The following is a 19,900-nucleotide window of genomic DNA, read 5'->3' as shown; positions in this document are numbered from 1 at the left end:
AACATTAACTGAGTTTGTTTGTTGAAACTCTCTCTGTGACACTCCTAGGCTGGGGGGAAGGAGTCAGGCAGGAGAAAGACTGAAGAAACACATGGCAGGAAGATATTAAACTTATAGGAAATTATAATTAAAATGAATTATTCAGTCTCTCATCAGCTAATCCAGAAATGTTTTTTAAAAGTGTTCTATTAAACTCTCCCATCTGGGAACCCCCAGGTATCCTCCCAACCACTGGGGACTCCCAAGAAAATAGGCCAAGCTCTGGATTTTGAGGCTTGGTCTTATGAAACTTATTTCTGTAGGAGATAAGTCAAGACTACTCATAATATGAATAAAAGTTGCTTCCAAGAAGCCTTTTTGGTGTTCAAATGTGGTCTTGCTCTCTCTAGGGCCAACTCTGCAAGGAATGTCGTTGCCCTCCCCACTCTGTGGGACATGACATTCAGAGGTGAAAATTTCCCTGACAACGTGGGATGTGACTGTTGGTGATGTGTCTGGCCCTGGCACTGTGGGATTCATAATGCCTTTCTGACCAAAAAGGGGAAAGAAGTGTAATAAAATAAGGCATCAGTGGCCAAGAGCAATCAAATAGAATCATGAGGCTGTTCTGGAGGCTACTCTTATGCAAGCTTCAGTTAGGTAGCGCTAATTGTCATGGTTTGCTAAACCCCAATAAACAGAACTCCTGTTGGCTCTTTAGAACACCTAGAGCTCGAACTGAGACTCTGTAAAGGTTTCATGCACTAGGTTTGCCTTCTTGGGACATATAATTCCCTGAGGGTTCCTAGGTCAGTTAAATCCTGAAACCCAGAGGGAATAGCCTCTCCAAGCTTATCAATTAGTTACATCCCCCTGTCCTTCAGTGTGGACACCCTTTTCACTATGAAAAAGTCAGAACAGGCATTCCCCAAAGATCCCTATAGAATGGGAGAAAGATTAAGGGAGAAGGAGGAGGTAAAAAAGAGAGAAAATGGGATTTAAGAAATGATTATGGCTGCTGAATCACTATATAATATTCCTTCTAACCTCCACTGTTTTGGAGCAGCTAGAAGGAAAACTCTGAGATGATGGACTGGAAGCCCATGACAAACTCTGGGATCTGTTCTGTAACTACTTGTTGAAGTGTGCTTTGGAAATTACTGCTTTTTTTTTTTTTTTTTTTTGCTTTGTATATATGTTCTATTATACAATTAAAAAATTAAAAAAAAAGTAAATGAGGATCTAAGGAAATAAAGTGTTCTATTTCAAAACAAATACAGAGGTATTTTTTAAAATTTAGAAAATACAGATAATCAAAATTAGAAGAAAAACATCACCTATAAATGTGCTAGTTAGAGATAACCACTGCAGTACCTTTTTAGTCCCTTTCTTATTGTGTTACCCCCCTACATACTTTTTCTCTCGAAATGAAGTAATATTCTCACACAGTTTTGTGTTCTCTAATTTTTACTGAATATATCTAAATCATCTTTTGGTATCAGAACTTCTGTGACATAATTTTAATGACTGTTTACCTTTCTATTTTATAGAAATTATCATAATTTATTTTACCGAGCATTTATTGTTAGATAGAGTAATTTCTCTACTACAAACAGTGTTGTGTTAAATATTTTTGTAGCAAAATCTTTGGATTTTACTCAATGCTATTTTAAGTTACATTTCTAGAAGTAGAATTGGTGGGTCCAAGGGTACTTAAAACTTTGTTTTTGGGTCTGTGTTACCAAACATTCTTCCAAAATGTACCAATTTTTCTTCTTACCAGCAAGTTCCAGTTTGCCACCACTGGGTATTTAAAAACACAACAACAATAACAGAAACAGCAACACAAAGTCTTTGCCAGTTTTGATTGGCATGATAAGAAATAGAATTTTAAATTCATTTTTTTGAAGATTGAAGAGGTAGAATATTATTTCCTATACCTATTGACTTTTTTTTTTTTTTGGTGTGTGTGTATGAATGCCCTGCATATACACATTATCTATTTTTCTGCTGTCATGACTGTAGGTTTTTTTTTTCTTGGTCTCAACATATACTTACTAGATACTTCCTTATAAAATGTGATGGCCTCGCTCAGCTGTCTTGGGTATGAGCACGTGAGCATGCATGCATGTACACAAACACACACAGAGCTGTTCTGTGATTTCTGCTTTGCTCCATCACTTGTAAAGTTTGCTTAAACTGCCTCAAGCAAGAAGTCCTACCTGGAACATTCTTAGATTCTTGTCTTTAAAACCTTGCCTTTTTTCCCTATCCTGGATCCGAAGTGCCCATTAGTGGTACTAGCCTAGCATTCTCTGGGCTTTCAGGTCTCTCCAAAACAATCTCAAACACATGCTTTAAATGCATCTCTTTACCAGAGCCTGACCTTTATGCTCTGGAGTGAGCTCTCCCTGCTCTGCAGGGAGCCTGGTCCTGTGTCTACACCCCCTGCCCATTGCTCCCATCTGCACTCCGCTCCATTTTCCCATGAAGCTGGTGAGGAAGAACTCAAAGAGGAACTTATATTCAATGACTGCATGGTGCAGTCACTATGGAAAACAGTTTGGTGGTTCCTCAGAAAATTAAATATAGAACTACCATATGACCCAGCAGTTCCACCCCTAGATATACACCCAAAAGAATAGAAGGCAGGGACTCAGATATGTGTACACCTATATTTATTGCAGCATCATTCACAATAGCTAAGAGGTGGAAGCAACACAATTGAAGGAATAGACGAATTATGGTATATCCATACAATGGAATATTATTCAGCTGTAAAAAGAAGTGAAGTGCTGGTACATGCTATAACACGGATGAACCAAGAAGTCATCATGTTGAGTGAAATAAGCAAGACAGAAAAGGACAAATATTGTATGATTTATTTAAATCTGAAATAAAATGAACAAATTCATAGAGACAGAAGGCAGAATAGTGGTTACCAGGAGTTCTGGGAGGGGGAAGAGGGAGTTATTGCTAAATGAGTATGAGTTTTGGTTTAAGATGATAAAAATAGTCTGGAAAGAGATAGTGGTGAAAGTTATATAGCAGAGTATTGTTGATGTACTTAATATCAAAGAATTGCTGCTTAAACTGTGTATGTATATTTTATGTTATGTATATTTTATCACAGTTAAATTTTTGAAAGAGTACTTAGTGTGTTCTCATCGTGGGCGACTGGCTGAGAAGACCTGGTCTTGCCCACTTAGAAGTATGGCCTAGTTGGGCAGTTGAGTCCTAGAGACATGATAGGTTTCAGTTGTGAAACAGTACAAGGCCTATACTATTAAGAGTTTGAATGAATGGCTTATGTAATAAAGCTATAGAAGTCAAATAAGGAAAGAGCTGTGGAAACTGAAAGGGTGGAGAAGTTCTGCTGAAGAAGATGACTAGGATTTGAAGAGGCTGGGTTTTGGAATGCAAAGATGTTCCTGGTCAACTCAACAATCAAAAGACAAATAACCCAGTTAAAGAAAAGGCAAAAGACTTAAATAGACTTATCCTAAAAGGAAATAGAAATGGCTATAAAAGCATAAGAAAAATGCCCATCAACATCACTAGCTATCAGAGAAATGCAAATCAAAACTACAATGAGATATCATTTCACACCTATGAGGATGGCTATTATATATATAAAAAAAAACTTGGAGAACTATAAGTGTAGAAAAGAATGTGGAGAAACAGGAATGCTTATTGACTGCTTGTGGGAATGTAGAATGGTGTGGCTGCTTTGGAAGACAGTTTGGTGGTTCCTCAGAAAACGAAGTATAGAACTGCCATGTTATCTGGCAATCCCATTACTGGGTATATACTCAGAAGAACTGAAAGCAGGATGTGAACAGACACTTGCACACTGAAGTTCTTAGTGACATTATTCATAATTGCCAAAAGACGGAAACAACCCAAGTGTCCATCAACCAATGGATGGATAAACAAAATGGGTTCCATATATAAGATGGAATATTATTCAGTAGTAAGAAGAAATGAAATCCTGAAACATGTGACAATGCAATGAACCTTGAGGACATTATGTTGAGTGAGATAAGTCAGGCACAAAAGGATGAATATTGTATGATGTCATTAGTATGAGCTAATTATAATAAATAAACTCAGAGAGTTAAAAGCTAGAATATAGGTCATCAGGAAATAGAATGAGGGTAGGAAATGGGGAGTGGATGCTTAATGTGTGCACAATTTTAAACTAGGTTGAATTTAAATGTTTGGAAACGGATAGAGGCGATGGTAGCACAATATGGTGAGTATAATTAACAACACTGAATTGTGTATGTGATTGTGGTTGGAAGGGGAAGTTTAGAGTTGGGTATTTCGTAGAAGGAAAGCTAGAACATAAAACATGGGACTGTATAACACCGTGAACCCTGTGGTGGACAGTGACAGTGATAAATAGTACAAATAGGAAAAATGATCTGCCATGAACCAGAACAAATGCACTACTGAAAGGAGTTAGAAATAGAGTAGTATATGGGAAAAATTGCACGTATTGCAAACTATGGAGTATAGTTAACGTAATATTTTAATGTTCTTTCATCAACAATTACAAATGTACCACACCAATGCTAAGGGTCATTAATAGTAGGAGAGAAAGAGTATGGGATGTTTTGTTTTGCTTTTGGAGTAGTGAAGATGTTTAAAATTGGTTGTGGTGACAAAGGCACAACTATGTGATGGTACCGTGAACCACTTGTTTACACTATGGATGGATTGTGTGATATGAGAATATACCTCAATAAAACTGTTAAAAAAAGAAAAGAGAGATGCTCCTGGTGATAAGAGAGTCTGAAATGGGGTTTCTGTTGAGAGAATGAGGAGGGATCTCTGGGCCAGGTGAGGCCTGGCCTTTGGACTGGAGGTTTCTAAGCAAGGGTTGTGTGATAACTGTTTTAGGTGGCGACTCTGCTGGCAGCAAAGGGGAAGGAACAGAAAAGAAAAGCGCTAGATGGAGGCAGAGCCTTAACCTGTCCTCAACAGTAAAGTTGTGGGGTAGAAAGAGGCCTTCATCTAGACAGAAGCCGTCAGAGTGGGCAGGCTTGAGCAGATTTGGGATTTAGTGACTGATTTGGACGTAGGTCACAAGTTTAAAATTTGACTCTGGTGGGGTCACTGACAATGATAGGCAAAATGGGAGGGAGCTCTGTTTCTGGTCCTTGGTGAAAGAATGAGGAAGGCTGGTGCAACACTAAGCTTTGAGAGTTGGGAAGCCTCTGGCCCTGTGTTGTTACTGCTGAGACGTGGCTCAGGCTGCTGCTGCGTCTTCCCTGGTTCTGGACCTCTTCATCACGGGCCTCAGGTGTGGGCAGGGCTTCTGTCTCTCAGTCACTTCCTGCCATCATCATCATCTAGAGATCATTTGGCCATTTTGGTGCCACACTGGGCTGCAGGCCATTCTGTGCAGTCACAGAAGGGTCTGTCCACTTCTGTGTCGCTACCAATACACTGGCTCGTTCTGCTGTCCCTGTGTCTCACTGGGGAACTGGGTGTGTGTGTGTTGAAGGACCTGTCCCCTTACTTAGGGATATCACATGGCTATTTCTCCTCTGGGCAGAGGGAATTCTGCATCACTTTGATGCTTTCCTGACTTCACTCAATTCAGGAAGGGACACAGATTTTCTTTGCTGTCAGCTTTTGCAGCCTATCATCATACTTTGCATTCTCCCTAACAACACACGCACACTAACAAACCATGTCTGTGTGTTCCTTACTTCCCCACACATACCCATCCCTGACTCTTTCTTTATCCCAGGCAAGGGGATCTCTGCCTAATCTTGGGGTAGGGTATGTGGGGGGCTTTGCAGTTTTTCAAGTACATCTTCCAATGTCCTTGGCTATGCCAGGACTGAGGAATTTAAAGCGAACAAGTAACTTCATTGTTTTCTGATTTCTGCTGTGTCATTGTTTCCCTGAGACCATTAATATCACTTAAGGATAAGTGAGAGTAGTAAGAAATCTGAGGAAAAAATATTGACTAATAATTCGATATATAAAACAAATTTGTGGTTGGCAGTGTATGCTACTATTTTACTTAAAATTTTGTTTTAATCATTTTTCCGTTTTGTTAAATATTCTTTATAAAACTCTCAACTCAAAACATTTAAATATCTGCATCTTTTCTCTAACTCCTTTTCTATTGTTGGACATTCAAGTTGTTTCCAAGGTATTTTTAAAATTTCAAAGAACTTAGTGATAAAAACCATTGTACCTAAGTCTTTGATGACATATACCTTTGTTTCTGTAACGTAAATTCCTAAGGAGGAGTTATCGGGTCAAAACACATGAAGATTGTTAATTGGGCCCAAGTTGCCTGCTGGGTAAAGTTGTTCCAAACACTCAATTCTTGGCTCCCAACCTATCCAAATTGTCAGCATCTTATTGAGTATCATCAGTTATAGAATCTTTTCCATTTTGATATTTTACCTTTCCTCGTAGTTTGAAATTGAAAGTCTTTACTTATAGTGAGGTTGAATAGTCAAAAAGTGAGTTGGAAGCTTGCTGGAGATTTGGGATTTGTTTGGACTTGCAAGGGAAGTGGGGAGGACCTCGGTAGACTTGGAAAGGGGTACACGTCCATGCCCAGGAGGACGCGTGGGCATGTGGGGTGAAGGAGAGGAGAGTGGGGGCTGGGACAGAAAGTAGGGCGGGGTGCTCGTGGCGGGGCGGGAACTGAGCCAGGACATCCAGGTGCCACCTTAAGCCTCAACTCCTCATGAACTTCAGTGCAGTCATACTCACTTTTATTTTGTAGCCAACCTATTAAAAAATAAAACGCTCCCCTCTTCTTTTTTTCCTAAGTAATCTATAAGACAGGAAAACTGTAAGACTGACATGTAGCAGATTCCAGTTGGGACCCATTTGCTGGCTAAGCAGTAGATCAGCACAAATTATTGGCATTTAGACATACGTTGACCTACTAATTGAGTGTAAGGGGACACTGGCTGATGAGGTCTTCCTCGGTGCTTTTATTCTTCCCCCTCCTGATTCTTGAAACACCAGTTAACAAGTCTCAGCCAATGCTAGGAAACATCTGGTGAGGATAAACACTACCCCATAAAGAATCTCACCCTTGCTTGTCACAGGGCATTAACCAGCTCATACCAACACCCCTAAGGGGGTGGCAGCAGCAAATTGTAATGAAAAAGTTACTGTTGTGCCATTTAGATTTCTATTTCAGAAAGGGTCCTTTGGATGTCCGAGAATAGTATAAAAGCTTTGTGTGTGTGAGTGTGTGAGCACGTACAAATGAGCAAGTGTGTGAGTGTACTGGGTCTTATGTAGCCTGCCTTATTCTCATTCTCACTCATGTGTGATGATCTCACTGCTGTTGCTTTGGGATAAGGTCAAAATTCACCTAATTGCAAAGGTGGTTAGAGGAGCGAGTACATGTTGTATTTTGAGATGTGACCCAAATAACTTCCCAAATAAAGCCTGAAGCTTTGCCATTGGTAAATCACCCCTCTGTGTCAAGTGTTGCCCCTTCTTACAGGATGCTCTTAAGTCTTGGGAAGGACATGGGATGTCCTTTGATGTGGGTGAGCTCATCAGTTCACTCTGAAAGGAGAGGTGGGGACTTTTGATCAGTGGGGTGCTATGGCAGTCCCTCTAGATGCAAAGCAATGCTGGCAGCTGAATCTGGGGCTCTCTGGAAGCCACGTTCTCTAACCCTGTGGCCCTTCACTGCTCCCTTCTGGCTAAGGCCTCCCATTGGGACTTTGCCACCCCGATATGCATATCCTGTTTTCTGCCCCCATAGGGACATTGTCTGACCCCTCACCAAGCTCAAGATGGTGCTTAGTCTCTTGTCTTATATATGCTGGTTATTTAATAGAAGCTTATAACTGCCAGGAATGAGATGTCTGGGAAATGCTGTAAAATGTTTCTAAACTGGGCCAGGTAGGGTTGGTGAGGAGTTGGGGAAGACACAGAGATGATACTTTGAGGCTGAAGCGTTTTTTTCCACTTATGAGAAGTACTTTTGAAACCACCACCCCTGCCACCGACCAACGCACAACTTTTAAACCATTAAGATCTACTGTCCTTGAAATTCACCTTGTCCATTCAGCATTGGCATCCACTCTAAGTGATTCTATTCAGAACATGAAGAATCATGAAAAGGGTTTTTGGGCTGACCATAAACATTTACTCATGTGCTCATTTATCCACCATGAGTCTACTGAAGGTCTGTCTCTGTTATGAAATGTGGCCTGAAGAAGCATCTCTACTGCTCTTGAGAGTGGGGATGTGGGATCTGCCATCGAGATCCTTACCATCTAGTTGGTAGACTGAGACAGATACAAAAATAAATCCATTTCAAGGAATTGTGCGAGTTCTTTCAGATGGGGCCATGTGAGTTCAGAAGAAAGGAACAGCTCCTTAAGGTAGGATAGATTCTGAGAAAATGTTTGAGGGATGTTGGAAAAATCATGAAAGAATGCAATTGAAGAAGTGGAATTCAAGCTGGGCTTTAAAGCAAAGATAGGATGTATACAGTCAGAGCTTGCAGTTGCAGCCAAATGGAAAAAAGGTAAGCATAAGAGGCGGGAAAGGGTATTGGTTCATTCATTTGCACTTTTATGTATTAACCCTCAGTTGGGTGCCTGCTATGTGGCAGGCAGTGAGCTAGCTCAGGAAGTACAATGTTGACAGACTTTATGTAAATAATTTTGTGACTTTTATGGTGGTAATTTCCATGAAGAGGAAGTAGTAGGTGCTGTGAGAAGACACATTGGGCCCGTTCAGTGGTATATCGTTCGGAACATGGAATATGTTAAAGGAAATAATGGGAGGTGATGGGAGATGGTAGGCTGATTGGGAGCCATTGGAGGCTTTATTTAAATTATAATTTTTATTTTAGTTTTTTTTTGCATGGGCAGGCACCGGGAATTGAACCCAGGTCTCTGGCTTCGCAGGGCAGAACTCTGCCTGCTGAGCAGCCGTGGCCCGCTCTAAATTATTTTTTTTATTTTAAAAATACACACACACACACACACACACACACACACATATGTTTATTTTTTACAGCAGCTGTAAGATTTACAGAAACAACATGCAAAAAAGTACAGAGTTGTTAGAGGTTTTTGAGTAGGGGGCTTAAACCTTTTCAGTTTCTTCTGGTTGTTTTCTTACTGCTTATGAAGATTGGAAAAGTAAAATCCACATCGGTGCCTCATGTTAGTGAAGACTGTGTACTCCTAAGGACAGTTCTAGATTTCTCTCTGAAAGCCCAACCATCAAACGTAGCTCACCTTATTTTTTAAGTGGCTCAGGCAATGTGAGCCCTTGGGGGAATACTGAAAGCTAGAATACAATCTAGGTTGCTTTCTTCCGAGGAAAAAGAGATAATCCTGTTTGGGGAGATATTGTCAGTTTTTGACCCCCAATACTCACTCTCCCAAGAACATTTCCTAGAGGACTCTGGGTAAAATATAAAACTTGCACTGTAAGACATTGGGACGAATCTTTAAAATGGGACAGTTCATCTATTGCAAAGGTTCATCCCACTTTGAAGGGAATGTAGTTTTCAGAACAAGTTTAGTTTGAGGAAGAAAACTCTCTTGGCTCAGCCACAAAAGCAAAGTAGCATTTATTCTTAGGGTCAGAAAAGCTAAAAAAATTTATTTGAATGGGTTTACTTTTTTCAAATGACATGAAAATGATAGCAGTGTTTTCTCTTGGAACAAAGGGGTGGGTCTATAAATGCAAATAGTCTGGAGTAAAACAATGTCTTAAGGATGAGGATTGTGGGAGGGCAACTCCTGAGTGCTTAAAATTCAGTTACTTTGCTGTCTAAACTCAGATAATGAGCCAAGGAAGTATCTGTGAGTCATCCTCTTTTTGTTTCCAGAACAGACTCACTGACCTGATTTAAGAGACATTAAAAGGGACGAAATTGACATTTGCAAATATATTTAAATTATTTGTCTTACAGTCAGGGAACATGTTGGGGCAACTTTCAACTGCATTACATGTGGTCTGGAAGCTTTGATCTCTTTATGCTTTCTTTATATTAAGAAAAAGCTTTGAAGTGTGCTACAATTATGAATTAAGTAGACGCCTGTTGTAATGGGTTCCTATGAAATTGATTTGACTCTAGCAAGGGTCAACTCTTGGCTCCTGATAATACCTTCAAGTGCTGTAAAAGCCTTTTGCTTCCCAGTAACCTAAGAGAAGAATGTTAGTTATATACCCTATTTTCAGCCCACGGAGGGTTTTTTACCCTTCAAGTTTTTTCAAGTGATTAGATGGGATTTCTGTGAATGACTGTTGCACTGGTCAATATGGGTGAAGATGACATGATTCCCATGTCTAGTAGATTGAATTATGTACTTCCCCAAAAGACATGCTTTTAATCTTAATCTGTGTTCCCATGGGAGTGAACACATTTGAAAAGAGGACCCTTTCGAGATGTCTTATCAATTAAAGTGCAGATTTATTTGTGAATAGGCTTTTCTAACACACTTAGGGTGTGACCAAACTGAATGAGGACAGATCTTAATCCCTATTACTAGAGGCCTTATAAAGAGAGTAATTTGGGATTCAGCCAGTGGAGCCAGGAGCCAAAAGTCAGTGGAAACCAGTCGAGTAGAAACACAGAGAGGAAGATTGTCATGTGAGCGAGGCACAGATAGAAGCCAGGTAACCCCAAGGACTGTGGCAAACCAGCACCGCAATGCTATAAACATCGAGGGGAAAACAAGGCTAGCTCACATGCCTTGGTTTTAGACTCTAGCCTTGCAAACCATGAGACAGTACTTCCTTGTTGTTTAAGCCAACCCATCGTGTGGCATTTGCTTTAGTATCACTGGCAAACAAGCAGACACCTGCATGAAGAGTGATTTTTTTTTTCAGTCAGAGATGGACTTTTTGAATGATGTTGGTGATTTTGCTATGATGCTCTTTCTTATAGTTATTCCACTGATAAGGGAAACTAAAGCAAAAATTGTGGATCACTGTCTCTGGGATTTAGATTATCCATGGGTCGTAGACAGGTTTAGTTTGATTTTATGGTACTTTAGAGCAGGTTGGAAAACAGATCTTATGTTTGATCTGCTGAGAATTCCTCTCCCAGCTGTTTGCCTAGGCTTTCCTAATTAGCCCAGGGGAAAACTGAGGAGCTTCACAGCTCCTGAGTTCTTAGGACAGAGAGTCAGGAGTTGCTGAAGTAGGGGAGCAGAACAAGGTTGTAAAGTATATTTGTGCTTCTACTAAGTAGATGTATCTTTCCTTTTTCCTCTTTCTTTCTTACCTCCCACCACACTTCAGGCCCCTTCAGATCTCCCAGGCTTCTGGTTGCATGGCTTTAACATCTCAGAAGTGGAAGTAGCTGGCTGGGAGCAGAACACTCATGTCCCCACATGTGTGGCCCTCTCTGCACTGGGATGGCCTTGCATGGGACGGGGAGAACTGTTGCCTATGTTTTGCCAAACCCTTATCAAACCTTTTGAGAAACTCGCATTCAGTTTGATGGGTCATGAGGACCCGCTGACTTTTACATCTCCTGGGTGATGCTCATTCTCTATAGGCTGGTCCTTTATTCAGAAGGCGAGAGTGTGGAAGGGGTGGACTTAGTGGTGGGGAGGTGGTGCTTTTGTGATGCAGGGAGTGTGGTTGTAGGGCTTAAACAGTGAGGACTGGACCCCACAGTGAGACTTTAGACTCTAATAAACCCCAAATTATCCCTCACTGGATTGACTTTCACATCAGGAAGATCAATTTTTGACCCGAAACACATTGACAGTGCTCCCTTAATGAGAAAATAGTAACCTGGGATGAAGGGGGGTGCTGTTTAGAACACAAATAGCTATTATTACAATTCTAGATAACCCAGTATAACAGAAGGCCATGTGATTGAAAGGGCATGATAAAATCTAAATATGAGTAAAGCCTGAGAATACACCCTTTCTTCTATTGCTGACTGTCTAGTTGTGTTTGTTATCTAACCCTGTAATTAGGATGGCATTCAGAAAATATGAGAAAAGTTGGTATTCTTTTCATAACCCCCAAATCTTTGCATTGCTGCATGAAACTTTTGGCTTCAGCTTTTCCCTGTTCATTAACCATGCCAAAAATTTTAATCTAACACCACTGTTAAAGAGTGGCAGGCTTCCAGGGAAATATATCAGCCAGGCTTATTAATTTCATGCCAAGTGCTGGAGGCGTGAATGTAGAGAACGCTGTTTGACTTTGGATAATAGGAATCAGGCAGCTTAAAGGCAAGGGATAAAGATCAGGAGCCCTGCGTCTCAGGAGGAGGAGCAGGTGCAGGCTTCAAGCAAGGCCTTCAGGCCCAAAGGGGCAGCCCATGCTTAAAACAATCTGCAGTGCACTTTTTTTTTTTTTTTTTAATTTGGCATGTGCCTCTCACAGCTTAACAGACCGCTGCTCCACAAAGAGGGGTAAACAGAGAAAGGGAAATTAAAAAGGGAAGTCCCAAGGTAGACAAAAACAAATTAGGGCAAACAAATTACACAGAGTCAACAAATAAACAAGGGAACATCTGTGAATATATTTCTTGGATTTTCTGATTCTGAATGCAACCTGAGAAATGGTAGAGGGAGGTGAGCAGTTTAGTCTATAGAGCCAAGTCGTTCTTGGAGGAAATGAGCAAGTTGAACGTAAAGAGTAAGAGGTACCTTGAAGACTAACTCTCAGCAGGGTGCTTTCAGAGGAGGTCAGAAACTCTCCAGGTGCCCTACCAGCCTAAAGCTGTAGCCCCGGGTGAGCTGGTCACACTGATTTCCCCGTCACACCCTCTTCCTTGGAGAGCTGTTGATGCTGTTGGGTCTGCCGCCCCACATGTAGGGAAGGGCTGTCGAAATAGAAAAAGTAGCAGCCCGCTCACACCAGCAAACCCACATAAAGCAAGCCACGTTCCAATAGAGAATTTGTGTTCACATTATCCATTTTTTACATCTGTTCCTAGTGGGCACACTTAGCTCTTGCATCCACTCGATGCTTACCAGGTGTTGAATGGATGTTGGGAAACATTTAAGCTGCTCAGTCTGGCAGTTTGGTAGCTTCTGACACAATTTCTCTTTTATCCTGAGGCTGGTGAGATGGTCTCGGGGTTTTGAAAGAAGTTCGGCATATTGCATACTGTCAACCAAAGGAGTAAACAGCATAACTGAATTTAGAGATAGACAAAAAGCAGGAACTGGTTTGCAGCATTTTCCATGGATTCCCTCTCACTCAGATAGTGGGCATTATAATATGAATATAAAAGAAGAAATAATAAATATTTGATTTATTCCTTGGATAAACTCAAATGATACTCAATTTTGAAAACTCTCCTTTTGGATCTTTAATCTTCATGAAAGTATGGTTGTCTAAGGTGTATACTACTCTTTTTTAATCTTATCGTTGTGCTTTCTTGTCCATCCTTTCTTGTCCTTTCACCATGGAGGTGATAATAACCTACAAGAAACATTCAACACGGTGGAAACTTTTTTTTTTTTGTAAACACAAGGGTGAAATGGACTTCAGCTTTTCCCCACTGTTCCTCACATATATAATTTTACTTTACTGCTTCTTCCTGAATGGAATACAACAGGCAAGCTGTGCAATAGTAGAATTGGTACTAGATGTGGTACAATTTGCAAGTCCAAGAATGGTATAGAACCAAACAACTATATTATAAGCAAGTAGTAGTTAAGATTTGGTTTACGCAGTAAACAATGCAGGAAGTAATAGAAAGCAGAAAGTCAATGTTATTCAATAGCTTATTGGATAGGTAGGGGGGACACACCAAGTACTTTTTCTAGCTGGTGTGGGCAAGTTGTATGACGTTTGTTGAATTATTTGATCTCTGTGTGCTTGCTTATTTGTAAATGGACATAACTATATTTGTTTCTTCTAGTCTTTCAAAAAAGTGTAGGAAGTCCAGCCAGTGTCTGTACAGTATTTCAATTCTGAACAGAAATTGGCTATAAAAATGCCATTCTCCAATTATTATTAATTTTTGTGCCACAAAGCTGCAAGGGGACGTGTGAGTCAACCTGTTCTCATCTAGCTTGTGGTGCTTGTTATTTGAATTCTGGAGAAGCGCAATGATGGATTATTCCAAATTCCTTTGTGTCAAGGTATTAAGATGAGGTACCCAATTACTATCAAAGCCCAACTAAAAACCCATTGTAGGATGTAAGAAATCAATATCATCAAATATTTATTAAGTGTCTATTGAATGCTTCATGTCTCATTTGTAACTATTTACTGTGATTTAGAGTTAAGGTCTACAGACTCTCAGTTGCTTATTTAGTAACTTTTCTCTTCAGTCAGTGTTTTCTTTGTAATCTTTTGATTTCTTTTGTAAGCTTAATATGCCTCTCTATAGTTAATTTGTAAGAAATCCAAGTGTAATACCAATTCTGAAGAGAAGGCATGGATAAAACTCAAACTTTATAAAACAAAATATCACTTCAAAGGGTAATGCTACAATAAACTTGAAAAGATAAACAGAATGTAGTTTGTAATATCATTATTGCTTCTGGATTAAATTATAATATTTGTTGTTTTATGATCCTTATAGGAAATCATTTCACTGTAGTTATGACCTAAAAATATTTGAGTAATCTTGATGTGGTGTCTATTTACCCTGCTTCATAAAGAACCCAAACCAGCATTTAGTACATGCTATATACTGTCCATGTTCCTTTGGGCACTAACAGTTATGGAGTAAAAGTTATACACTTACTACAAAGCGTGATATACTTATGGGGAGGCTTAATCCTGGGATTTAAATAGCTTGAAATCAACTCCCATGTGTTAGGAACTACTAGATCTTCAATTGTATTGACAATCAGGATGTTTAGTATCTGTTTTTATTTAATTTCTCTGGACACCTAAGAAAGTGGGAACTTAAGATATTTTATCCTATTTCTCCAATACTAAGTTTACAAATTAGAGCTAGATGGAACTATTAATGGTCTTTTGTTAATATGTGGAAGTTCTTTGAAATCCTTGAAAGAACGGCGCTGTGGAAATTCAAGGTATTTATTAGTCTAATTAGCTAAATTATTTGATGAATCCAATTAGTTCTTAACTTTGTGTTGCTTATAGGCTATGCAAAGTAATACCACTTGTGCTTTCAATTAAGATTGAGTAGTTAGTTTCAGGCTTTCTTTCTTGCTAAGAACAACTATAAAACATACTTGAATGTTTTATAAAACAAGAGGAAATTAATGCAGCCAGAAGTTGACAGGCCAAGATCATAGAGAAGGAAAATGCATTGGAGTGAGCTCTACATTGACTTCCAATTTTTCCCATCGGGCATTTGCAAATTATGGGGCAAGATATAGCGTTTGGACAGAAAGCAGTGGCCTAGAGCTTGTGTTAAGTGTTCTCATTGATCTAGGTTTTAAATATTAGAGTCCAAGGAAGCCAAGACTTGAGGAGCAAGATCCTTGAGCAATGGGTACTAAAGAATATTGAATTCAATATTCTTCCTGCAGTTTTCCCTTGAGTCATTTGCACATCCTAGGAAGTACATGCAATGGATGAGATGCTGATAAACTAAACAGAAAGTGGCTACAAGAGGCTAAAAAGCTAAGCTGTGATTTGAGTAGTCTCACAGTGCTGATGAAACTGAAATTGGAGTCCAGGAGAAGGTACTCTGGAAAATAGGCCAGATTTTCAGTTGAAACTTCCAAACTTCCAAGCACCAGGGACAAGAGCAACTGGAAATAGACTAATCTTGCTTAGCAGGGTGATCTACCAGTTCTCCATCTGTTTTCTAAAAAAAAAAAAAAAAAAAAAAGGTTAAATTCCTTCTGTGGACTTGTACACAGAGATGATTCCACATACAGTAAAAAAAAAAAAAAATTGCAGGCATAAAAAGAATCAGGGCAAAAATGACAAAAAAGCAGTCCTAGAAGTGATTCAGATATTGTGTTCTCAAACACAGATACAGCTTAAAATAACTATGATTAATGTGCTTGACATGATAAAGGAAATGATGGAAAGTTTAACCAAAGAATAATAACCTATAAAAGTGAATCAAATAGAAATATAATAACTGAAATGACAGTAACTGAAGTTAAAAATGCAATAAGAGAGTTAAATAGCAGGTTAGAACTCAGTAGAAGAGAGAAATATTGATTTGGAAGATAGGTCAGTAGAGATATCAAGATTGAAGTAGAGAAAGAAGTAAAAGATGGAAAGTGTGCAATGTAAGATATGGCAAATGATGAAAAGATATAAATATATGTAATTGGAGCCCTAGAAAAATAGAGAAAATGAATCAGAGGCAGTATTTGAAGATACACTGAATGAGAATTTTCATAAAACCATGGTACATCAAATCACAGATATAAAAGTTCTATGCACCATAAATGGGAGAAATGCAAAGAAAGCACACCAAGGCATATCATAATAAAACTGATGAAAACCAAGGATGACAAATTCTTAAAAGGAGTCAGACAGAAAAGAAACATGTTCACAGGAGGAATGATGTGATTAACAGCTGATTTTTAAGGTAGCTGATGGAAGACAGGTAACAATGGAATGGCATTTGTAAGCATGGGAAGAAATAACTTCTCAATCTAGAATTTTATAGGAAGATATTCTTCAAAATAAAGGTAAAATGAAAATGAAAAGAAAATTCATCTCCAGCAGAGAAACGCTAAAAGAAATAGCAAAGGAAATTCTTCAGGCAGAAGGAAAATGATCCCAAGGGGATGTGTGGAAACAGGAAGGAATAGGAGCAAGGGTAAGTATGTGAAAAATAGAAGTCAATAATGCCTGTATAAAGCAACAAGAATAATGTCCTTGAGGTTTAAAATATTTGTAGACTATAATTATATGATAACAATAATACAAAAAGTGTGAATGTGGGACTATGTGAATTAGTTTGTCAAAGGTCCTTGTGTTTTCTGAGAAGTGGCAAAAGAATTAATTTGTGTCAAACTATAACAAGGTATGAATGCATGTTACAATCTCTAAGGCAACCACAAAATAATAACAAGTAGTGCATATCTAACAAGCTAGTGGGGAGGGAATAAAAGTGAAAAAAATACTTGAACTTATTACAGTGAAGGCAAGAGACAAGGAAAAAAGAACAAAGAATAGGTAGGATCAAAATAAAACAAATAGGGAAATAGATTTGAACCCAAATTATAGATATTTACATAGAACATGAATAGACTAAGTTCTCCAAGTAAAGTAAGATATTCTCAGAATGGATAAAAAGACAAAATCCAAATCCAGGTGTATTCTGCCTAAAAAAGATGTATTTTAAATATTAAGATGCAAAAAGTTGAAAGTAAAAAGATAAAAATGTACATCATACATACTCTTATAAAGTGTATGTAGGTAGCAGAGAAGCTTAGACTACCTATAGGCATGCCTTATAGTTACTTCTAGAGGACCTCTTTTGTTGCTCAGATGTGGCCTCACTCTCTCTAAGCCCAACTCTGCAAATGAAATATTGCCCTTCCCCCTACATCCCTACATGGACATGACATCCAGGGGTGAAAGTCTCCCTGGCGACATGGGAGATGACTTCCAGGGATGAATCCAGACCTGGCACCTTGGGATCAACAATTCCATCCTCACAAAAAGGGGGAAAAGAAGTATAGCTAATAAAGTATCAGTGGCAGAGAGAGTTCAAATAGAGTAGAGAGGCTACTCTGGAGGTCAGTCTTATGCAAGCTTCATTTAGACATTACTACCTAGCATAACCTGCCAGCCCCCAACCAGGACCATTCCAGCCAATCCTAAAGAACACCCAGAGCAATGTATAAGATTCCACAAGGGTTCCATGCACTAGTGTAACTTTCCAGAAACCTACAACCTCCAGATGGGTCTCTGGTCCAGATAAATCCTGAAACCTAGCCCAGCCTCTCCAGAACATCAGATAGTTCCGTTTCCCTACCCCATATTAGTGACAGACCCTTCCAATATGAAAAATTTTGAATGGCCATAGCCCAAACCCTCCTAAAGAGAGAGATGGAAAGATCAAAGGTGATGGTGGAATTATGCATAGAAGATAGGACTTAACAAATGAATAGGAATGCTGAATCATTAAATTGATATCTCTTTTAGTCTCCAGTATTTTAGAGCAGCCAGAAGTAAAAACCTAAAATTGTGGAATTGTAACCCATGTCAAACTCTGAAATATGTTCTACAACTAATTGTAGTGCTGTGCTTTGAAATTTATAGCTATTTTGTATATATGTTATTTTTCACAATAAAAGAAGGAAAAAAAGCCGATTGTGATAAAAAAAATATTTAAGCCTTCTAGCTTCCTATATTCTGGAGCAGCTAGAAGGAAAAATCTGAGAGGATCGTATGGTAGCTATTGACAAACTCTGGGATCTGTCCTGTAACTACTTGTTAAATGCTTTGAAAACTATTGCTTTTTTTATTTCTTTGCTTTGTATATATGTTATACTATACAATAAAAAAAGTTAAAAAAAAAAAGATATAGCATACATTACCAACTAAAAGTAATCTGATATTAATGTTAGATAAAGAAGATTTTAAGGCCAGAAATATGACTATAGATTGGGGTTTCTCAGCCTCGGCACTATTGTTATTTTGGGCTGAGGAATTCTTGTTGTGGGGAGTTGTCTTGTGCATTGCAGGATGCTCAGCAGCATCCCTGTCCCCTAACCACTAGATGCCAGCAGCACTGCCTGTGACACCCTCCAGCTGTGACAACAGCAACGAAAATGCCTCAGAGGATATTTCACGATATTAACAGGATCAATTCAAAAGGAAGGTAAAATAATGTTAAATTTAAGCTGACAAAAATTGAAAAGCACATAGAAAATTAGGACAACATGATCAACAAAATTTATCTAACTACATATATGGACTGTACTAACTGCAGAGATACACTTTTTTTCCCAAGTGCATGTGCAAGATTTCCAAAATAAGCTATATATTGGGCCACAAAGAATGTCTCCACAAATTTCAAAAAATCAAAATCATGCAGAGTTTGTTCTCTGAATATGGTGGAATTAAGTAAAAAATTTAACAGGATAACAGAGAAAAAAATTATATGATCATTTCAATAGATTAAAAAACATCATTTGATAAAATTTAACATCAACTCATGAAAAGATCCTCAGCCAAACTATGAATGGAAAGTAATTTTTTTTAATGTTATAAATGACAGTTACAAAAAACTGACAGTAAAATCTCTCTTAAAGGTTTAATAGTGGAGATCTGTTCCTGATATCAAGAATGAGGCAAGGATGTCTGCTATTGCCACTTTTATTCATCATTGTGTTGGAAATCCTGGCCAGAGCAATGAAACAAGAAAATGAAGCAAAAGGCGTTAAGTATTATAAAAGAAGAAATAAAACTGTTATTGTTTGTAGGTGACAGGATTGTACACTGAGAAATTCCTCAAGAATCTACAAATGAACTGCTAGAATTAGTAATAGTTAATATAGAAAGGCTACTGTATACAACAATGTCAATCTACAAAAAATCAAGTTTATAAATATATATCAGTTCTACTGAACTAGAAAACAGAATTTACAAAAGATGCCACTTGTGCCAGCATCAGAAATACTAGTTAGGAAAAAATATAATACAATATATATAAAACCACTCCACAGAAAACTATAAAATATTTTTGTGCAAAATTAAAGACCTATTTAATGGAGAACTATAAAATGTTCATGGAATGGAAAGCTCAACATTGAGAAGACGGCAGTTCTCCCAAAACTGATCTATAGATGCAGTGCAGTCTTATTAAAAATTCTAGCACTGTTTTGTTCTGAAAATTGACAAATTGATTCTAAAATTCATATGTAAATACAAAGAGTTAAGAATAAGGAAGAAACGCTTAATGAAGAAAAACGTTGGAGTCTGTACATTGCCAGATAGCAATCTTATTTTAAAACCACAGTAATTAAAACTATTTTGTTGGCCTAAGAATAGATAAACTGACCTCACAAAAGAA

At 38.5% G+C, this 19,900-nt stretch overlaps 1 long non-coding RNA gene across 7 annotated transcripts in view; it reads left to right on the top strand.

Annotated features, from left to right (window-relative positions):
- Window positions 1–19,900, top strand: part of LOC143684985 (uncharacterized) — a 106,820-nt gene that overhangs the window by 22,394 nt on the left and 64,526 nt on the right. For 4 of the 7 annotated variants that reach the window (XR_013176310.1, XR_013176304.1, XR_013176307.1 and 1 more), the window contains exons 2-4: window positions 16,597–16,693; window positions 18,570–18,706; window positions 19,140–19,266. The exons of 2 other annotated variants lie outside the window; for them this stretch is intronic. This is a non-coding gene — a long non-coding RNA (uncharacterized LOC143684985). The remainder of the gene's footprint in view (window positions 1–16,596; window positions 16,694–18,569; window positions 18,707–19,139; window positions 19,267–19,900) is intronic. One more of the 7 variants, XR_013176308.1, reaches the window with a different exon arrangement.

The sequence above is a fragment of the Tamandua tetradactyla genome, chromosome 5, assembly GCF_023851605.1.
Source record: "Tamandua tetradactyla isolate mTamTet1 chromosome 5, mTamTet1.pri, whole genome shotgun sequence".
NCBI classification, from domain to species: Eukaryota; Metazoa; Chordata; class Mammalia; order Pilosa; family Myrmecophagidae; genus Tamandua; species Tamandua tetradactyla.
Note: the sequence above shows the minus strand (reverse complement) of the source record. Positions and strands in the feature narration are given on the sequence as shown.